Consider the following 20,508-nt stretch of genomic DNA (forward strand, 5'->3'; position numbering starts at 1 on the left):
TATAGTCAGTGTTCAGTGAATGTATTTCAGTGAATACATGGATTGAAAAGAAAGAATAAATAAATGAATAAAAGAAAAAACACTGCATCAGCATAACATGAAAAGAACATTCATCCCCCTTATTGAATCAATGCTGTTGATTTTACCTCCTGAAATTTTAAAAGACATTCTTCTACTTTTCTTTAACATCACTGCCACCATCCTATCATCAAGTCAAGCCTGGCCTCTTCAAAACTTTCTTAACTGGTCTCTCTTCCACCTATCTCAATTCTCCTTCCAATTTATGCTCCACTCTGAAGCTAAAGAGATATATTTAAAATTTATCTGATCATCCTGTCACCCTCATTCTAAAAACACCACAATAAGTTCATTGCACTTGGGACAAATACAAAACTCTTTATCGTGGTGTGACAGAATAAAGATGGATGCAAATTCTTTGCAACCTCACCCCCACGCAACCTCATTGAGAGGTGGAATCTACTTTCCCTCCCCTTTTATCTGGCCTGGACTTATTGACTTGCTGAATTAATAGAATGTGGCAGAAGTGATGTTCTGGGACTTCTGAAGCTATGTCACCATCTGCCCAGCTTTCTTAGAGAGCTCACTCTGGAGAAAGCCAGCTGTCATATAAAGAGGCCAAATGTCCTGAGATGGCCATACCGCAGGGTAAAATGCAGTGTGGAGACAGAGGTCAAAGAATCCTGAAATTTCAGATATGTAAGCAAAGAAGCCAACTGAAAAGTGGATTCTCCAGCCCTATCCCCCACAAGATGATGCCATGTGGATCACAGGCAAACCAACCAGCCACCCTTCCGAGATTTCTGACTCATAAAATTATGAGCAAAATAAAATGGCTGCTTTAAGCCACTAAGTTTGGGGGTAGTTTGTTATACAGTGATAGATAACTAGAACGAATGTCTTAAAAGATCACACATGACCCAGCCCCTGTTCTTTATCCCCAGACTTGTTGCATGCCATTATTCCCTCACTCCACATCCACCCGTACTGGTTATCTGTGATATCTTCTGTCTCAAGGCTTTGCACACACAATGTCTCACTGCCACATAACCACCGTTGTCCTCCACCATTTGTCTGACTTTTTCTTCCAGGTCTTAATATTATTTCAGGGAAGCAAGCCCTCCCTAAACCCCAAGACTATGTCAGGTCTCACTGTTCTACTCCCATAATAGCACTTGCCACACTATCTTGTCATCATTTATAGGTCTGCCTTCCTCTCTCAGATGAAAGTTCTTCAAGAACAAAAATTGTCTTCTTCATTAACCCAGCATTGAGCATACTGCTTAATACACATAGCTGCTCAACAAATGTTGATTAGTTAGCTGATTTGAGGAATGAATTAATGTACAGATGCATGATGTAATTCCTGGAGAAACAGAGGAACAAATGTCAGAAAATGCCAGGATCTAATCTGAGCTCAGTGATCCCTTTCTGGTGGACCTGGAGGAAATTATCAGCCTCCTCATGTGCACAGCACTTTAATGTTTGTAAGTCACTATTCCATCCATCATTTCATTTCCTTTAAGTTAGCCTCTTTGGCCTGTTTATCTCTCAAATGGAAACAATACTTACAAATTATCTGTCATATGGGAGGAATATTATAGAATTGGTATGAAAATGAAGTAAGATTATGAAAATGAATATGATTTTCTTTAAAAATACAATATTTTCTAATGGATGTGGAATATCTCCACAAATATATCCCATAGGCACCTCAAACTCAATGTATCCAAAACATCATCTTCCCACTAAACCTCCTCCTTCTTTTTCCTCTGTCTCAGAGATTGGCCCCACCACGTACCTAGTCACCTGAACCAAAAAGATGAGCATAATCTTAGAATCTTCTCCCTATTCTTCAGGATGGAAAAAATTGATAAACTCCATCCATAATTGAAAAACTCCAGCAGATAGCTCTCCATAATGGGATCTGTACAAAGGCATATCATCTAAGGCTGAAGTCTTTGTTGTATTTGAATCCTAAGTAAAATGGACTTTGAAGATTCACCTATCCTAAAAGTTCTCTAGACCAGGCAGAATTTGTAGTGTCTCCATGAGCAAAGTCTGGCTAGCAAGGGTTTTTTTTTGTTTGTTGGTTGGTTTGCTTGTTTTTGTAAATATCAGGCCAACCCCTGGAACACTAGGACTACAGAGACTTTCCAAGATCAGCCAGTGCAACCCCTTCTCCATTTTACATATGGCAAATGAGGGCCAAAGAGGTGGAATGACTTGTTCAGGATCATTGCACAAGTCAGTGGCTGCCAATCCAGTGGCTTTCTTCCCATTGCACTAACATAGAAACAATAGCATTAAGTTACCACTTTAGTCATTTAAAATGGAAGTCTGGCTGAACAAGAGAAGGCAAAGGTGTATTTAGCAGAAACAGGATAATAAAACATATTGAAGGGGAGGAATGGATCGTCTAGGAATGTTATTATTCCTTTGTCCTTAAAAAGGGAATCACTGGCCATCTCTTCTAGAGAGTCAGCCACCTGAAGGCAGGCCCTCACTGGATGATCACCGATATCCCTTCTATCTATGTGATTTTAGTGAAGACTTGGTATACCTGAGTCATCAGTGCCAAGTCTCCCCTCTCACAAGAAGTAAACCGACTAATGTTTCCAAATGTGTAATACAATTTGGGGTCTGTTTTTCAGGTTCTGTTTCTGTGGTTGTTCTGGAATCTGATATCTGTATGTGGGTTGGAGGTGGGTCTGAGGGGTGAACAGTTGTTGACAGGGCAGGGAACCATCCTCTTTGTCTGTGCGATGCTGATGTCATTTACTTAAATAAGGGCTGAGAAGTGTCCACTGTATGTTGTGACAAGGTCATTTGGAGTGGAGCAGAGTGCAGTGATGGGAGTTGATGGCAATGGTCCGAAGGCTGAGTCTCAGCTATGGGGAAGTAGAAGACCAGCATAGCCACATGAGAGACTCATTCGGCTCCTGAGGAATAAGACAACCCAGGCAGTTGCTGCTGAAGAAGGCCACACTGTGCCCAGATGTTGAGAATCCCTGTGGCTAAGACAGAGGAGAATACAGCATTATAATACATTTTGGACTTTAATTTCTCTGGATATAGAAATTCTAAGCTTTTGACTTTCACTTACAAGGAGAAGATATTTCAGTTTTGAACCTTAACTTCTTTAGGTCTTAACTCTAAAAAATAAGAAGATTTAATTGTGAGCTTTAATTTCCCTCCATGAATTAGATCATGGGGGAGGAGGATTACATGCAAATTCAGGACATCTCAATGTTGCCAGCACTTCACTGTTAGAGAATCTTTACTTTGCCATTTGACACCAATAAAGAATCTCTAAAGAGCTCTCCTAGATAAGATGAATGAACATAATTTGTAATGGAAAATAGGCAGTTAATTTTCATCCTTGACTATCCAGCAGTCTTGAAGTGAAGTTAATTTGCCTATTGTTCTGACCCATTCTAGAGCCTTCTGAAAGCAAAAATCTACATTGCTCCCCAAGAATCCTAGGAGGTTACTCAAAGGACCAATGGTTGGTATTGGGGGAGTGTGAGCTCAGGACTACTGAGAGACTACTAATCTGCCCTTCCTGACTGAGGAGGACAGCTGCACCTCAGATGACCTCAACAATAACACAAACTTGTTAAGAGAGCAAAAGCCAGGAAGGATTAACAGGGAATAAGAAGGAGTAAGAAACGGCGACAAGTAACTCAGTCTGTCAAGGAGATGAAACTAAGGGTTAAGGAATCGTCAAGAGGTGAGAAGGGGCAGTTATTATCCTAGTTTCTCCTGCTTTGCAATGTCTGTAGCAGTCTCTCTCTCCTTCCTTCCTCCAGACACCCCATGCACTGGAATACTCTATGTAACAGACTTACTTAAGGCTTGGGGATAGTGGAGGGGAATTACTGCACAGAACAGAAAAGGGAACAATGCAGAATTGAAGATTAGACATCTCAAAGTTCCTTGGTTTCCCTACCACAATGTTTGTCCTTGGGTATCTTTCTTCTTAGACTCCAATCTCCTCTCTTGTTGCTTGTGTCTGTTCTCTCTATAGAAATCATTTTCCTACCTCTCCTCTTGTACAAATTTCAGAGCCCCATCTCATCCACTCTCTATGACATTTGTCAGCAAACTTTTTCTGTAAAGGGCAAAACAGTAAATATTCTATGTTTTGCACACCATAAGATCTTTGTCATCACTGCTGAACTCTGCTTTTATGGAGCAAAAGCAGCCAAAGATAATGCATAAATGAATCGACCTGGCTGTGTTCCAATAAAGCCTCATTTACCGAAGCAAGTGGTGGGCTACATTTGGCCCTTGGGCCATAGTTTACCATCCCGTGCTCCAGCAGAAAATTGAAAATTGAAAATTCTCCTCAAGTTCTTCAGTTCCTTTATTACACATGGTGATTGAACTCTTCTTTATCTCAACTCCTCTCATTACGTTCTTCCTTCTGGGGCCTCCCTGTGTGTACTAAAGGGGAGTATAAAAAGCTTTCCTAGACCAAAGATCCTTTTATTTTTTGTTGAGGCACCTTCATTCCTTAGTGTGTTGGTCAGCTTTTCTGCAGTAACAAACAACCCCAAAATCTCAGTGGCTTACAAAGGAAACATTTATTTCTCATATACAGTATAGGTCACTGGTTTGGGTCAATTCTGCTCCATGTGTCTTCTCATTCCAGAACCCAGCCTGAATGATGCAATCTCCCTTTGGGAGATGATGTTCTTATTTCTGGCAGAAGGAAAGAGAAAGAATGCTGGCAGAAATCCACAATGGCTCTTAAAGCTTCTACTGGGATGTAGTCGGTTATATCCACTCACATTCTTTAGCTAAAGGAATGGACATGGCAGGTTAAAACTCCATGGGACAGGAGTTTATGGTCCTTCCATATGGGGAGGAGTTTACTGCAGGTAACATGACAATCATAGATGATGTTTCATCCCCTTACAGGTAATTAAGAAGAGAGAATAAATAATACACTCTACCAGAGGTGTGGTAGAGTGTATTATTCTCTCTTCTTAATTACCTGTAAGGGGATGAAATGCAGAAGTTGTTTCACTTGTTCCATTTATAAAATAGCTTTTTTTTTAATATAATGCGGCACTGAGGAAAAACTCTTGTCGCCCTCATTACACCCAGTGCTTTCTGAAGCCTTTATCAGCAGCACATTTACAGGTCCTGTGAGAGGATGGGACACTTCTGCAGATGGCTCAGTTCCTCCAACATGCGTTGATTCTTATGAGCTCTACTTACAGAAAGAGATCTTATCTCTGATTGGGAGACTCTGATATACTGATGAAATCAGCCAAACTTCATTTACGTATATTCTATGATTTTGGAACTTGTGATATAAGATACAGCCTAGCCTGGAATTTACCTTTGGAGTCTATGCCATTAAGGCTATTCACTAAATATTTCTGGTACTCCTTCTGGGAACCTGATCTCCAGAAGTTAAGTATGGATAACCGCATGACCATGTCACTCTCTGGCAGAAAATTGAAAAGGCAGCACATAATTCTCCATGTTCCTTGTTCCCACCATGGTGATTGTGAAAGCAAATTTTGACAAGAGGGCCTCTACCAGCCTGAATTCCTGAATGAGTGTGAGGAATGAAGCCCCCTGCTGATCTGCTTTGGAGAAATCATGTGAATAAGAAGTAGAACTTTGTCATGTTACACCACTAAGATGTGTGGGGTTGTTTGTTACCACAGCATAATGTAACTGATACCGACTAATAGACTATGATGAAAGAGTTTCCCACTGAAATTAGTAGTGTAAACATAATTTCAGAGGTCAGACAATCTACTTAAGAAAGTACTTTTCCTCAAGTGCTTTAAAAGCACCTATTTACTTATGAATAATTGCCATATTGATAAAAAATCATTCTTTTCTCTTCATTAAGGCAGTTAGGTTCCTAAAGATACTTTCTCAATGTAGTATGAGTCATAGTATGAATTTAGTTTACAGTATTCAGTAATTCATTATGGATTTCAAGAAAGGTTTTCGGCCATATCTCTTTAATTTTTTAATCAAATATTTATTGAGCACCTACTAGGTGTTCTATATGTTTAGGTACTCTGCTAGATGTTGGGGAATTATTAATAAACAAGAAATATATGGTCCTTTCCTTCAGGGAGCTGGGAAACGTTCTGAAGGAAAATAAAAGAACATGGGGCTTTGAGAGTGTATAACATAGAACCTGACATGGCTAGAGGTGACAGAGAAAGCTTCCTGGAAAATATGACATCCTCACTAAGATTGGAAAGATGAATAGAAATTAGCCTCACATGGCATTTGTCAGCAAAATCTTGATTAAATGGAATATTCATGAATTAGGGTATTTATGTTAATTTGAAATTATAGCTTTTGAAATAGTCTTTTTTATTTAAATGGTTAATATCTCATTTATAAAAACTAAAATTCCAGTATTTTCATGTCTATTTTTCTCATCTTACCATTAGAAATGAAATAATAAAGTTTGAGAATGCATGTTTTTCTCTATTTTGTAGACACTTTCTGTGTCCCACCCATGTCCCTTAGCCCTTGCCATTTCCATATACATTGGCCCAATTTCTGACTGTCAGTATGTGAGTCTCTGCCTAGACACTGTCTCTGACCACTAGTGTCAGCTTCACCTGCCCACATAGCATCCCTGTAGGATGAGGAATTGACCTCCACACTGTAAGCAGCTCTGGAACATTGACTGATGGAAATTAGTATATTAATGGCCCAATTCTTTCCTACTGTGGGCAGGGTGACTCTGAGGGATGTATTCTACTCTGGTACTGTATTCGTCCATTTTCATGCTGCTGATAAAGACACAACCAAGACTGGACAACTTACAAAAGAAAAAGGTTTATTGGACTTACAGTTCCATGTGGCTGGGGAGGTCTCACAATCATGGCAGAAGGTGAAAGGCATGTCTCACATGATGGCAGACAAGAGAAGAAAAGAGAGCTTGTGCAGGGAAACTCCCCTTTTTAAAACCATCAGATCTCATGAGACTCATTCACTATCATGAGAACAGTGCAGGAAAGACCCTCCCCAGTAATTCAATCACCTCCCACTGGGTTCCTCCCATGACATGTGGGAATTACAATTCAAGATGAGATTTGTGGTGGGGAACTGTGGGAATTACAATTCAAGATGAGATTTGGGTGGAGAAACAGCCAAACTGTATCAGGTACCCAGAGGTCTCCACAAGGATTCAGCTCTAGTTGTCCACAGTAGTAACTCACTTGACAACACACCCTTTATTGTCTACTTTCCCTTCCCTTTATCACTTCTTCGCCTTCTACCAATGTTTCCTGAGGTCACCTCTGTAAGGGTTGTTTTTATGTTTCAACTTGGCTAGGCAAACACCAGTATAGATGCTTTTGGTCAAACACCAGTCTAGATGTTGCTGTGAAAGTTTATTTTGAATGCAATTAACATTTAAATCAGTAGGCTTTCCTTGAATAAAGCAGATTCCCCTCCATAATGTGGGTGAGCCTCATCCAATCGGTCGAAGGCCTTAAGAGAAAAAGACTGAGGTCCCCCAAGAAAGTAGGAATTCTGCCTCCTAGCTGCCTTTGGACTTGAGCTGCAACATCATTTCTTCTCTGGGTTTCCAGCTGACCTGCACTTCAGATTTTTGACTTTCCAGCCCCCAAGGCCTTGCATAAGTTAATTCCTTAAAATAAATCTCACTCTCTCTCTCTCTCACATATACACACATGTATATACATATACATATACATATCTACACACACACACATATACGTATGTGTGTGTATGTGTGTGTATATATATAGTTGTGTATATACCATGTGGTGTGTATGTGTGTGTGTGCATATATAGATGCACACACACAGTTTACCCTTGAATAACATGGGTTTCGAGTGCACAGGTCCACTTATATAAGGATAAATTGACACCAATAAAATTTACACCAAGTGTGCCTGCCTCCCTTTCCACCTCCTCCACCTTTTCTACCTCTTTTACCCCTGAGACAGCAAAGTCAACTCCTCATCTTCCTCCTCCTTCTCAGCCTACTCAACATGAAGACAATAAGGATGAAAATCTTTATGACAATCCACTTCCACTTAATGAATAGTAAATTAATTTTATCATCCATACGATTTCCTTAATAACATTTTCTTTTCTCTAGCTTACTTTGTTGTAAGAATACAGTATATAATATATATAACCTATAAAGTATGTGTTAATTGACTGTTAATGTTAACCATAAACCTTCCAGTCAACAGTAGGCTATTGGTAATTAAGTTGTTGAGGAGTCAAAAGTTATACATGGATTTCTGACTATATGCAGGGTCAGCGCCCCAACTGCATCATTGTTCAAAGGTCAACTACATACACACATATGTGTATATACATACATATATGTGTATATGTGTATATACATACATATATGTGTATATGTGTATATACATACATATATGTGTATATGTGTATATACATACATATATGTGTATATGTGTATATACATACATATATGTGTATATGTGTATATACATACATATATGTGTATATGTGTATATACATACATATATGTGTATATGTGTATATACATACATATATGTGTATATGTGTATATACATACATATATGTGTATATGTGTATATACATACATATATGTGTATATGTGTATATACATACATATATGTGTATATGTGTATATACATACATATATGTGTATATGTGTATATACATACATATATGTGTATATGTGTATATACATACATATATGTGTATATGTGTATATACATACATATATGTGTATATGTGTATATACATACATATATGTGTATATGTGTATATACATACATATATGTGTATATGTGTATATACATACATATATGTGTATATGTGTATATACATACATATATGTGTATATGTGTATATACATACATATATGTGTATATGTGTATATACATACATATATGTGTATATGTGTATATACATACATATATGTGTATATGTGTATATACATACATATATGTGTGTATATACACACAATATATACATATGTGTGTATATACATATATGTGTATATATGTATATATACACACATACACACATATATACATATACACATATCTGTATATATACATATATACACACATATATGTATATATGTATATATGTGTGTATGTGTGTATATGTGTATATACACATATGTGTGTGTGTGTGTGTGTATATATATATTTTCCTATTGGTTCTGTTTCTCTGGAGAATCCTGACTAATAAAACCTCCCAAATAAACTTCTTGTATCTGAATCCTTGTCAGGGTCTGCTGCTAGGGGAGCTGAACGAAGACATCATCTTATAGATGAAGATTCAGATTCCACAGCAGAGAACAGGTAGGTGACTTGCTGAGGTCACAAGACTACTTAGATGTAAACCTCAGACTAGAAACCCTATCTCTTGACCTGCACTGCTTCCACCTATAAAGATCAGGCCAACACTTGCCTACTGATCCCCCACCCGGGTCCATGACAGCCTTTGTGGATTGGCCTTTTCCTCTGGGCCCAGTTGCATCCTCTGAATACACTGTCAGCAGTCTTTTGCAGTCAACAGGGCTTGGCATGCAAGAAGAAATCTACTTGCCATCCCTCTTCTGGACTGTATTCCAGTCCAGACTGAATTCAATTATGCTTTCCAAGCCTGCTCCACCTTATCCTACCCCACACATACTTACATGCTGATTGAAGCCTATTCCATTTCCTGATAGAGGTCCCCTCCCCAGCCCCATCAAAAATAAATAAATAAAACCCACACACATCAAAGGGACTGGAGCTTGAAATTAAGTATCACTCCTAGAGCCCAGATCTGATGATGCATTCACAGCTGAGGATCTTGCCCCAGGCTCCTTTGAAGCCTTTCAGCCTAGTGTGTGCATGGCCAAGAGTAGGTGGTACTCTGTGTTGATGGATTAAGAAAATGAGCAAATGAATGAATGTACATCTTTAGGTAAAGTGAGTTATTTTGAAGTCTCTTATTCCAGTGGCCTTTAGGGGAACTGGCCAAGAAAAGAACAAAAAAATCACAATACTCGTTATTCCTGAGTCCTCACACGTGAGCTCCGAGCTCATTCAAATATTTGCCAAAGTGCTTACAGATGCTGCAACTTCTCTTGTTACAGAATCTAACTAAAGCCATTGATTTAGGAAAGTGGATTGGCAAGATAAACTTGGCAAAGATGGCAAACCCTAGCAGGTTAGTAGCAGCAAAACTAGCTGGTGCAGGGACTTCTGGCCCAGTCAGGTTTCTTTGGACTGTCTCCTGGGACAAAGCTGTCTACATTGGTCTGGGCAGCTCCTAGAAGAGAGAGCCTTGGACAGGGTCTGCATTTAGCCTTAGCAAACGTGTACCCCTATCCCCATGAATGCTGCAGCTCGGCAGCATACACAGCTGCAGCCCATCAAAAGAAGGATGAAAACCAAAGGGGCCTGGGCTGCATGTTGAGTGGGAAATGCTGACAGAGACAGTGGAGCCTTCAACAGAGGAAACGTTTTAGCAAACAAGTCTTGGCCTCTGCTCCCTCACCCCCACCTTTGACCCATCATCCTGTGAGAAGAGTGGCTCAGGGCCAGCTGGGGAAGCAAGGATGCTGGGAACTAGAAAATCTGAGTCCGGTTTTTCTTCTACATGAGTACGGACAGTTTGCCAAGGTCACTCAGATGGGGTCATTAACTGTGAATCAAAAGTCGTCTGGGCCAGGGATGAGGGGACCAGATTCCTAGTGTCAACATCACCACTAACCCCTAAGTGCCTCACCCAAGGTCAAGGGCTATCCAAATGCATGACAATATTGCAGTAGTATAACCGTTCTAATACCTTGAGTTTAGTCTGAACAGTTCACATAGTCTGATCATATCCCAACAACAACTCAGTGAGATAGATAGTACTATCATGCCCTTTTACACATGAGGAAACTAATTAAGGCTCAGAGAGGTTCATGCACTTACCCAAAGCCACACGGCCAGTCAGGGTTGGAGTCAGAATTCACACTCCAAATTCAGGGCACATTCTCATATGCCACCGTTTCTCTCACGAGCTTTCAAATGAACATTAAAAAGTGATGAAATACATATTTTTCACACATTTGTCAGGACCTATTCTAAGTGTTGAGAATACAGTGGTAAGTAAGATGCCACAAGGTCCTTGCTCTCTGGACTTGACATTCTAGCAGGGAAGTGTACAATGACCCATTAACAAGAACAGAACTCAAGTTCAGAAAACGGTGGATGCTATGAAGGAAATGAAGCAAGGTAATCAGAGGGAGATGTGGCAGGTCTAAAGACTTGATGGCCAGGGAATGAGGCAGATGGTGCTTTCCACAACCCAGCATCTTTGGAGGAAATCCTGCTCCCCTAGGCTGTATTTGTGTGAGTGTAAGAGCAGGTCCAGCTGTCCAGATCAAGGTCTGGCCGCTGAAGGTGATAACCTGTGGGGTGATCCCACATCTCCATACCTTCTGCCAGGAAGTGTTCCCCAGGCCTGGTCCTCATCATCCTGGAAGTGGCTGTCAAGCTACAGGCTGCCCTGGTACCACATAAGTCTGGGATTCTCTGCCCCTGAGGATGTCAGGAAATGTATATGTCTATGAGGTTGGAGGTGGAAGATCCTTCAAAGCCTAGTGTCTATAAAAAGAAGGAAAGTAAATGCATAAGACGTATATTGCTGCTCACAATGAACACAGCTCCTATGTCCAGAACAGCTGGCTTCTTACAGGACTGTAGAGTATGACAGCTGGGAAGGATGGCCCCTAGATGGGAAGACCCAAGCCCAGAAAGGAGGCTTATCCAGGGTCACCCACATGGCAGGGTCAGGATCAGGGTCACTTTCAGGTGGATCACACCCTTCTCCACGGCTCATGAACAAGGAAAAAGAGGAGAAGGCACACTTATGGAACAGATGCCAGACACTGCTCAGGCATCGTATGTTCTCAATACCCGCTCACTGAGGGCTCAAAAACCCACTCAAGAGGAGCACCTACTTTCCCCAATCCACTGAACAAACAGGCCCAGAGAAGGGAAGTGGCTTGCACAATGTTGTCCAGCTCTCAAGTGGCAGAACAGGATCAATCTGGGGCCACGAGGGCTCTTCCCTTGCTGTTGCTCTTGAGATCCCCCGGCATTTTTTTCTGGGCTGCCTGAATTGCCAAGCAGACCCCCAAAAGGGAGCCAGAGATTGGAGGCTCTTCAGTTGCTCTTGTTTATCCACCAAGCCATAAAATAGAAATTCCAGGGATGCAGGTCACCACCGACTCATGGAGAGCTCCACCCAGAGTGGAGAGCCTTGTGAGGAGTTGGGGGAGGTGAACATTAATATGTTGGGACCTCGGGAACTTAAGGAGCCCCAGGTCCGAAATGCTTGTTGTGCCACCTATGATACAATGAAAATCCCCCTCTGCTGCCCTCCACTTCCTTCTCTGGCTTCCCAGAATGAAGTCTACTGCTGGCCCAGTAGTCTAGGAAGTCTACCTGCAGACCCAGGTTCACTCTGGGACCTGGGGTGATCACACCAGGGGCAAGGCCTACATCAGCGCAGTGTGTGTGTGCTCCACCTTCCAGAACCAGGGCATGGTGGCGCTTGGTTGAACTCAATAGAACTGAACTCTGCCTTTCAGTGAAGCTTGGACTAATGCTACTCGAAGCTCGTGTGCCTATGTAGGTATTAGGGTGAAGGCAATAACCAAAAAGTGAAAAATGGAACATTACCTCCAGTTACTGTACAGATCTCTTCCTCTGAGACCCCTTCCCAACAGGCAGGTCTAAGAGCCTATTTGTTCTCTGTGAGAACATGTGACACACATTACCACCCACATTGGAATAGAACTCTGTGCTCAGCTTCAGTTCTGACCACTTCCCAGCTCTGAGTGCCCTCAGGGCACCAGGGTACCTCCTTGCTACCTCACCGGAGTCACGCTTTCTGTGAAGGGAGGCCAGATTTTACAGATAAAAACACAGGACTCCCAATTAAATTTGAATTTGAGATAAACAATGAATAATTATGTCGTATAAATATGATCCATGTACTACGTGGGACATACTTATATTAAGCAATTATTTATTGTTCATCTGAAATTCATATTTAACTGGGCATCCTGCATTTTATCCAGCAGCTGTATTCCTGCGGCCCACGTGGTGGTTGGCACCTGCCGCCAATACTGCTTGATGGAGAAAATAGCATAATATTTTGCAGTAGTATTTGGGGATGAATACTATAGGCTGCAAGGGTAACATTTGTGCATTTGTGTCATTTTTGGAAGACGTTTCCATCATGTATAAAGCCTGTGCCTCGTGGATTGCAAATGAGACCCAGTTCCAGAGGGGGGTGGGAATGAGAAAGCAGTTAGAAAACAACCCCAGGGGATCTGAGACCCGAGCTTCATCTGCCGAGTATTTTATTCTCGTTAATTCATAACAGTGTCTTTAAAATCCTGGACTAGAATTTGAGAACAGTCAGTGTGTGCGACAGTCATTACTCCTTGGAGACACCCACTCCGCCAGCCGGGCGCCCTTCGTGCTTTCTTGGTGCCACAGCGGCCTCCAGTGGTTCTCTGAGGAACCACACGCTGTCTCCACCGCCAGGCTCCAGCTTGTCCCTAAAGCCAGGGCGGAAGGCGGCGGCGCCCTGTGGCTGCCCAGGGGCCTGGGCTGTGTGGCCGGATCAGAGCTGGAAGGCACAAATCCAAGTGCGCGCCGCCGTGGAAACAAAGCCCTTCCCTGTTGCTGTGAAGCTCAGACCAGACAGGGTTCTATTTCATCTTCCACGCCAACGTGTAACGTATCTGCTGACCCAATTTTACAGATATTCTCTTCAAAACGGACTCGGCTTTGTGAATATTTTTCTCTATCAAGCTGTGGTGATAGAAATGTCAAAAAGCGGGTTGAGGGGGGGCTTGAAATAGAATGAGACACTGTTCTGCTCAGAATTGATTCTTATTCTATCAATTGGTTGGACTGGAATGAATAGTGGGAAAGGTAAAACCACTGGAATTAGGACCCCCTACCCCTGCCCAGTGCCTCTTACCGCCAACCTAGCAACAGCCTCGCTTCATTTCCTAGAAAGGGCGGCACCAGCGATCCATTATTGAAAACACGCGACTCCCATAACCTTGTTCATTTTCATATGTGTAGCTCAGGGCAAGAGGTTCTCTGCTACGGCTTCCCTTTGATTTGAAAGCAATACAAAGAATAAAGGAAAATCAAAACTGTGGCCATAGCAAGGCTGACGCTTGATCCTTCCACACACATGTGTGCCCCCCAGTTACTACAAAGGCAATTTTCCAAACGGGTGGTCGCCAGCCTTCTTCCTTTCACAAAGTGATTTTCTGGCGGTTTCATAGCTTTGAGGTGGCTCCTTTGCACATCATTTCAGCTGAAATCTACTCCCTGGATCGGGAGACCCAAGAAGAGAAACCTTGTGGAAGCAGCAGACTCCTTGCAGAAGACTGGACTTGGAGGTGGGCTGAAAATAGACTTGGTGGACTTGGATCTGAGGCTGCTTCCACTTGGCTAGCTGTGTCTCCTTGGTGGAGCTGCTTGCCTCCTCTGGGCTTTAAGCTCCCACCTCAGAATAAGGAGCTGCAGTGGTGCATGCCTGTAGTCCCAGCGACTTGGGAGGCTGAGGTAGGAGAATCGCTTGAGCCCAGGAAATCGAGGCTAGCTTGGGCAACATAGGGAGATCCTGTCTCTAAAAAAGCAAAAGGAAAATAAACAAATAAGGAGGTGGATGAGTGTCCTTCCAACTCCCAGTCTCTGATTCAAGCTACGGTACCTTTGGTCTTTCTCAAACTCTTTAAAGACAATTATTTTCATTCATTCATTTAGCAAACAAGTGCCTAAATTTGCCAGGCCCTAGGTTAGAGGCTTAGTCTAGAAAAATGAATAAGAAATGTCCCCTTCCTTAGAAATAGGTCATTGCAAAGCAACGTAAGAAGTACTAGAGGGAAGATAGGAACTCAGGTTCTGTGCACTCTGCTGATGGGAGTGTGAATTTGTGCTACCTCTCTGGAGGAAATTTGGCACTAACTTCCAGATTTTCAAATGCAGACACTTCATCAATCAGGAGCCCTGGTTGTTTTACTGACTAGTTAATTTAAGCAGAAAGAAAGGTTTTTTCTTTTTTGTCTGTTTGTTTTTGAAAGGCTTGAGTAGCTCATAGAATCCCAGAGAAGGCCAAAGTCTCAAACCTAAAAAACAGGTAAGGACAAAGGTGACCAGGCAAGCTGCCATAACCACACAAAAACAGTTTGGTAACCATAGTGACACTACCAGTGCTGGACACTGGTGGTTAACATCACCGCAGAGCCTTCCTCTGGGGGAAGATGAATTCACACTGGTTCCTGCTTTACCAACTCAAGGAGGAAAGCATCTTGCGGAGTTGAGTCAAAGTCATATGCCTGCTCTCTAGCCACAAGGAAGTCATGGGAAAATGAGCTCCTGGCACTTTGCACCTCTGCAGTGGCAAGAGGGCTCTCCCTGCCTGCCACTCAAAATAATTGAGTGCAGAATTTCCCAAGTAGAGAAAGGCACTTAGGATGCTGGTGTCCAACATCATGTCAAATGTCCTCTACACATGCTTTTGACCCAAGAATTCTATTTCTACAATTTTATCCTTTAGAGATACATTAATACACAAGTGCACAAAGATGGCTGCATGGTGATGTTCTCTGCATCATAGTTTGTAATAGAAATGACACTGGAAACAACCTAAAGAGTCAGCAATAGGAGCTTAGGGAAATGACAGAAAACAATGCGGCCATTATGAACACTGTATTCATTCATTCCACAAACATTTGTTGTGGGTGTTACTGTGTACTGGGCACTAGGAGGCAATGATGCAAAAATAGACACTCTCTACCCCCATGGAGCTTTCTGGGGAAACAGATACAAATGAAATAATTACACAAACCAGTGAAAAAGTACAACCAAGCTGAGGACTATGAAGAAGTGGTATGTGTGTGATGCAAGCTGCTATGCAACCTAGTCAAAGGCATCAGGGAAGGATGCCCTTGGAAAGGAAGGGTTAAGTTGGCCATGAAGATGGAGTAGGAGTTAAAACAAGGAGGTGTGGCAGGTCAGCAGGGGGCAAACCATGAATGGTCTACACAAAGGGCAGGTTCAGGTGTTTTCTGCTTGTCCTCATAGTAATGGGAAGCCATTGGGAGGGAGGGAGAGCAGGGAGGTACAAGCGGTAGGCAGAGACACAATCAGGTCTGCATTTTGCAAAGATCATATTCAGAACTGTGTGAACTTGTTTGCAGTGTAGCAAGAGTAGGAGATCAGTTAGGAAGTGGTTGCATGTCCAAGTGATAGGAGATGGCTTCAGAATGGTACCCGGTGGAGGTAGAAACCTGGATGGATACACTGATACACAAAGTATCAGTGGATGCATGTATCAGATGGATACATGGATACACAAAGAGGTAAAATCCACAAGGCCTGGTGATGGATGTCTCTATTCCATAGAGTTTCTGGGCTATCCAGGGCACTCTGTGAGCAAACAGAGTCATGAAACTCAAGGCTAGGAAAAGCAGCATCCTCAGTATTATCTTTTGTGGAAACACTCACATTTATTAGACGTCATGGGAGAGGAAGGAAACTCAGAGGTTTCTAGTTTTGTCCTCCAGGAAATGGCCTCACATGTTTATATGGAAATTCTTCCAATTTGTGTGTCACAGAAATTTGGAATTGGGGAAGCCCTTAGAAATCACACAGTGTGAAAAGCAGACTAGAGGTGCCATGCCACCACACACCCAGGTTGTAAAACAGGATGTAGAAAAACCAATAGGAGATAGAGTATGAACCATTTTTTTATATATGTATTATTCAGGGGAAGGACTATGCCAAGTAAACAGTGGTGTTAGATTATTTTCTTTGCTTTTGTATATTTTTCTAATTTTTCTGTGATGAATATGTAATACTTTTTCAACTGAGAAAAAATGCAATATTATTTTTTAAAAGAAATCACCTATTTAACATCTTTCCTATGAGTGAGGAAACTCAGATGGGAGGGTCTCTCCACTGAACAGGAAGAAAGAGAAATCCAATCTACTACTACTACATGAAATGGTTTGTTATTAAATCTTCATCTTGATTTGAAAGCTCCTTGCAATCTTTAAAAATGTATTCAAGGCTATATGCAAAGGGCCAATCACCTGATATAGTCAGCATGCTATTTTAATAATTGAGCATGCATTCTCCAATCACAGAAGTCTCAGAGAAAGAGGGGATTTTAGTAGTTTTTCTTTCTGTAGCAAATGTTTGCCTATGTTAGAGTTTCTCAGCCTTGGAACTATTGCCATTTGGGCCAGATAGTTCTTTATTGTTCTGGGGGAGGGGGTGCTGTCTGTGTGTGATTCCTATCATCCCTGGCCTCTACACACTAGATGCTAGTAGCAGCCTTTCCCCAGTTGTGATAACCAAATATGACCCTAGACACTGACAAATGTCCCAAGAGGAGAACTGCTCTCTATTGAGAACCTCTTGCCTACGTGATGCTTACATACCTCAGATGACAGCTCACCACACTTAGGAGCAGGCTCCTTCAATGGTAAGCTGCTATGTTAGAAAGTTCAGCCTCTGTTTTTTAATTTTTTTTTTTTTTTTTTTTTTTTTTGGCGGAGTCTCACTCTGTCACCAGGCTGGAGTGCAGTGGCACGATCTCAGCTCACCACACCCTCCACCCCCCAGGTTCAAGCAATTCTCCTGCCTCAGCCACCCAAGTAGCTGGGACTACAGGTGCACGCCACCAAGCCTGGCTAATTTTTTTTTTTTTTTTTTGTATTTTAGTAGAGACAGGGTTTCACCAAGCTGCCCAGGCTGGTCTCGAACTCCTGAGCTCAGGCAATCCACCCGCCTTGGCCTCCCAAAGTGCTAGGATTACAGGCATGAGCCACCACACCCGGCCGAAAGTTCAACCTCTGGATGGCCATCTGTCTCCCTGCAGGGTCCAGTGCTGGATCTTCCCTTGGGGCTCTAGATATCATGTGTTTAATCTCTCTTGCCTCTGATGGTTCTTCAGAAATTTCAAGATAGTGCCATGCTCTCCCCCCAACCCCCTACTTTTACCCACCCGAGTCTTTTCTCTCCCCATTTGAACACTTCTTCAACTGTTCCTCACATGACATGCTGGGTCTCACCCATCTTAGGGCTGTCCTCTGAACAGGCTCCAGTTTGTCCACATTTCCATGACAGCTCCATGTTCGCAACTAAACACAATTCTCCAGGTGCTGGCTGACCGTGACACGTAGGCAGAGCAGCTTACCTCCTCCTTCCTCCTGGATATCCATTTATGTAGCCTGAGATGCCTTTCACTTCCTGGCAGCCACATCACACCGCATCCCCATTCTGAGCTGTTGGCCACAATGTAAAAGAGTTGCATGTGCAATACTGCTCCCTTGGGTCACCCCTCACTAGCACCTTGGTTCTGGGGCCTTCCTGTTAGGTCTCCATTTATCCTTTTCAAACTTCAGCAGTTTCCAAGAACTGGTAGGCATGCTTGCCTCTGAGGATAATAGGGTAGCTGGCAACAGAATGGAAGAGGAAATGACTCTTCATTGTATACATGTTTGTGCCTTTGTTTGAGACAAGGTCCCACTCTGTCACTCAGGCCAGAGTGCAGTGACATGATCAGAGCTCACTGCAGTCTTGAACTCCCAGGCTTAAGTGATCCTCCTGCCTGTGCCTCCCGAGTAGCTGGGACTAGAGGTGCCATGCCACCACACCCAGCTAATTTCTTTAAAAATTTGTGTAAAGATGGGTGTCTTGTTATGTTGCCCTGGCTAGTCTTGAGCTTCTGGCCTCAAGCAATCCTCCCTCATGTTTGTGCCTTTTAAACTTCGCACCATACATAATAAACAAGCCAGTAAATGAATACATTGAAGTTACTTCACCTGCTGAGATTTACTCAATCCTTCCAGCCTGCCTTTATCTATTTGGAAATGTATGTCTTCCAATGTCCTCACCAATATAAGAAGCACTGCCTTCCGAATTTTTAGTCGAAACCAGTAGGATAGGTAGAAAAAGATAAACTAAGGCTCATGAAGACACTAAGCCAAGACCACTAAACAGGCAAATTTCCAGTTGGAACCCCAAGAACCCACTAATTTGCTTCCTTTACCTTGTTGCTATTGCATATATGGTTTCCCTAAGCCTACCTAATTGGTCAGCCCACTTCCTCTTTCTTTCTGGGGAGTCTCTGTACTGTAACTGCAGGGCAAGCTGAGAGACATACCACTGCCCAGAGAAGTGTGTCTATGGTCAAGTGCAACTCACCATCTACCCTCAAGAATTCAACTCCCTAACAAAACCCACGCCACAGCTGCCTTGGCCCTCACATGGGGGGGGAACAGGTTGGATACTTTAAGGGGGCACACCTGTACCACGGTATCAAGATCTGTTAAATGGCTCCTTTTATTTTAAGGCAGCACCAAGCGGTCCCAAACCAGCAGCAAGAATTGCACACACGATAATGGCAAATTTAATGTGATTTATTCATATAATAACTCATGCTGCACTTAACACAATACAAAAGTATGTTTTTCAATAGTGTAGAAGATGTGAATTCATAAAACCTGTAAGTTAATGAGTACTGAATAAAAATCACCTGCAAAAGGTTCTTTCAGAAACACACCCAAAACTACAATAAATTAGGGCAAGGGTTTTGTAAATGGCAGCTTCAGTCCTACTCCAAACCTTCTTACCCATATAAATCATAGTCCCTGACTTTTATAGAGGAAAAACCAAAAGCAGTTAACCCCTGGCCTTTGCTCCTCTCCTTGTCCACGTCCCAACTCTTGTTTCCTAGCATGTGCTGAATACACTACTAGACCTTGAGCTTTTGTTCCTCATTGGCAGTGGGAGCCCTCTTGCCTGGGCCGTCACATTACTCAGAGCCAAGTACCTGAGGGTTGGCTCCCAGCCACCTCATCTGGAACCAACTTGTCAGGTTTGTTCTCTCCCACCCAAACTCTTCCCCCATCAGAGGATAAGGACTATCACCTAGAATCCAGAATCAAACAAGGGCATCCTTTGGTGATTAGCACCATACATGACAGTGATGTCAGGCAGGGCATGGAGTAATAGCCGGGAAACTCTGATCCCAAAGAAAACCCTTGAGTGTGGGCTCCCCACAACAGACTGTGTTTTATCAGACACTCAGAGGAAAGTGGCATCTGTCCCATCAGGTGAGTTAGTGGACAGGGACACCAATGGGAGCTTTCAGTAACATGTGGAAAGGCAAGACCCAAGAGCAGTGAGGGCTCTTGGCCATTATGGCCAAAGGATTGGTGATGTGAAGGCAACAACTGACAGTCCTCTCTGCTTGAAGTTCTCATGTGCAGAAGAGAGAAACTGTCCTGAAGTACCAGGGGACCACTGAGTGCAGTGGGGCTGATGGCAGGTTCCACCACAACGGGCTATGCCTAAGGCCCCAGGGGACACCCTGGGTTCTACTTTAATCCCAAATCCCAGGCCAGGATTCAAGAGATTCCTCTGAAGA

The 20,508-nt window shown here is 42.6% G+C and overlaps 1 long non-coding RNA gene across 1 annotated transcript; it reads right to left on the bottom strand.

Annotated features, from left to right (window-relative positions):
- Positions 1-13,392: 13,392 nt before the first annotated feature.
- Positions 13,393-18,718, bottom strand: LOC134729831 (uncharacterized). Its single transcript, XR_010111315.1, has 2 exons — positions 18,274-18,718; positions 13,393-14,697 (listed from the first exon to the last, which is right to left on the bottom strand). It is a non-coding gene; the product is annotated as an uncharacterized LOC134729831 (long non-coding RNA).
- Between the last annotated feature and the right edge of the window lie 1,790 nt (positions 18,719-20,508).

Source organism: Pan paniscus, chromosome X (assembly GCF_029289425.2).
Source record: "Pan paniscus chromosome X, NHGRI_mPanPan1-v2.0_pri, whole genome shotgun sequence".
NCBI lineage: Eukaryota > Metazoa > Chordata > Mammalia > Primates > Hominidae > Pan > Pan paniscus.